General features: G+C 42.8%; 1 protein-coding gene across 3 annotated transcripts in view; it reads right to left on the bottom strand.

Moving 5' to 3' along the window:
* LOC126996235 (cytospin-A-like) overlaps nt 1-2,500 on the bottom strand; it is a 141,786-nt gene that overhangs the window by 85,481 nt on the left and 53,805 nt on the right. The gene's annotated exons all lie outside the window — the stretch shown is intronic.

A 2,500-nucleotide genomic window follows, 5' to 3' on the forward strand; every position in this document is an offset into this window, starting at 1 on the left:
ACCAATCAGTCAGTCAGTCTTTAATCACCACCGACTCAACACCACCACAACACCGGATGCACCACCACCATCACCACCACCAGTGACTCCGAACGTTCCTTTTGTTACCGTGAAAAAGATAAATGTACAGAGACCCGTGGACCATTTCAGGAGCTGTCGCAACATTCCCCCCTTCTATGACACGGTACAATTTTTCTCTCCTTACCGTGCGTATAACTCTTGGAAACCCGGCCCCTTACACACACACACACACACACACACACACACACACACACACAACACGTACACAGGAAAAGATCAAAAGTGTTAGACAGTTAGAGGAAGAAGCTTTTTAGCCGCACCGTATAGGAAAAGAACAAAGTAGGTATAGAGTTCGGCGCCTTACAGATATCACGTCCACAGAAAAAGCCCAAGAAATGTTAGTGGAAAGAAAGTTTTAAACCCACGATATAAGAAAAGATTAACATAGAAGCAAGATGGAGTTTGATGCGATTAACATAGAAGCAAGATGGAGTTTGATGCCTTACACAAAATATCACGTCCACAGAAAAACCCAAGAAATGTTAGTGGAAAGAAAGTTTTAAACCCACGATATAAGAAAAGATTAACATAGAAGCAAGATGGAGTTTGATGCCTTACACAAAATATCACGTCCACAGAAAAACCCAAGAAATGTTAGTGGAAAGAAAGTTTTAAACCCACGATATAAGAAAAGGAATTAACAAAGGAGTGACGTTGAGTTCGGCGCCTTACAAACGTCACGTCCACAGATAAGGCCCAAAGGTGTTATAGGAAGGAAATCAAACCCTGCAATATAGGACAGGAACAATGGAGCAATGTATAGTTCGGTACCTTACACACATTGGGCAAGTTTCACAGTTCCCCTTGACGGGTTAGTAAGCTCCCAAACCAATATCAGAGCCTTCGAAATTTCCTTGTATAGTGTCTGGTGTTTATATTTAAGTTCAGAAATTTGATAAAACTATACAGGAAAATTCTTGTGTATTTAGTGTGGCAGCGAAGACCTCACCATTTTGGATTGTATGGGATTCGATAGTTTGGTTCGGGCTGTTACGAAGACACTGTGTTGGACTGTGGAACCGGCTCATTATCACGTCCACAGAAGAAGCCCAAGAGGTGATATAGGAAGGAAATCTAACCCCACAGAATAGGAAAGGAAGAAAATACGACTCTTCCTAACATACGGTTCGGCGTCTTACAAACAACATCACGTGCACAGAAAAAGCCGAAAGGTGACAGGAAGAAAATTTGAAAACCCGCAATAAATAAAAAGAAACAAAATCTGTCGCAACACCCCCCTTCTATGACGCAGTACAATTTTTTTCATGACATAAGGTTCGGCGTCTTACAAACAACATCACGTGCACAGAAAAAGCCAAAAGGTAATATAGGAAGGAAATTCGTAGCCCCGCAATATATAAAAAGAAACAAAATCCGTCGCAACACTCCCCCCTTCTATGACACAGTGGAATTTTTCTCCTCCTGACATACGGTTCGGCGCCTTATAAACAACATCACGTGCACAGAAAAAGCCAAAAGGTGACATAGGAAGAAAATTCGTAGCCAAGCAATATATAAAAAGAAACAAAATCCGTCGCAACACTCCCCCCTTCTATGACGCAGTGCAATTTTTCTCCTCCTGACATACGGTTCGGCGTCTTACAAACAACACGTCCATAGACAAAGCCAAAAAGGGTTACATAATGGAAATTTGTAACCCCGAAATATATCAAAAGAACAAAATCTGTCGTAACACTCCCCCCTTCTATGACGCAGTAGAATTTTTCTCCTGACATACGGTTCGGCGTCTTACACAAAATATCACGTCCACAGGAGAAGAAAAAAAAGCCCAGAAGTGTTACAGGAAGGGAGAAAAAAAATATATGAACACAGAGAACCAAAAAAGAAGAAAAGGGAAAACAAGACAGCAAATATCAACCCAAGTGTTTGGATTACAGCTGTAGGAAGGAAGAAGTCAGGTGTTATCATGTTCATAAGTATTGCGTCATTGCTTGTTAAAGGGCCCTCCTCCTCCTCCTCCTCCTCTTCCTCATTCCATCCAGCCTCACGTAACGAACCCCCTTCCTCCTCCTCCTTCTCCTATTCTTGACCCCCGCTTAACCCTGGTTCTCCGGAGGTCAAACTGGCATGACCCCCACATGACCTCAGCTCCCACGGGTCAAGGCGAGACGATTTATTGGGTTTTTAATTGACGTTGACGTGTGTGTGTGTGTGTGTGTGTGTGTGTGTGTGTGTTGGTGATCGATTGTGGCGAATTCCAGGATGCGGTTCGGGTTCTTTTTTTCACCTTGTTCGATTTCACACACACACACACACACACACACACACACACATACGGACGTAAATCATTGTGAGTAATTGAAAGAATAATGAACACGATACGATGAGAGAGAGAGAGAGAGAGAGAGAGAGAGAGAGAGAGAGAGAGAGAGAGAGAGAGAGAGAGAGAGAGAGAGAG

The sequence above is a fragment of the Eriocheir sinensis genome, chromosome 9, assembly GCF_024679095.1.
Source record: "Eriocheir sinensis breed Jianghai 21 chromosome 9, ASM2467909v1, whole genome shotgun sequence".
Classification (NCBI taxonomy): Eukaryota; Metazoa; Arthropoda; class Malacostraca; order Decapoda; family Varunidae; genus Eriocheir; species Eriocheir sinensis.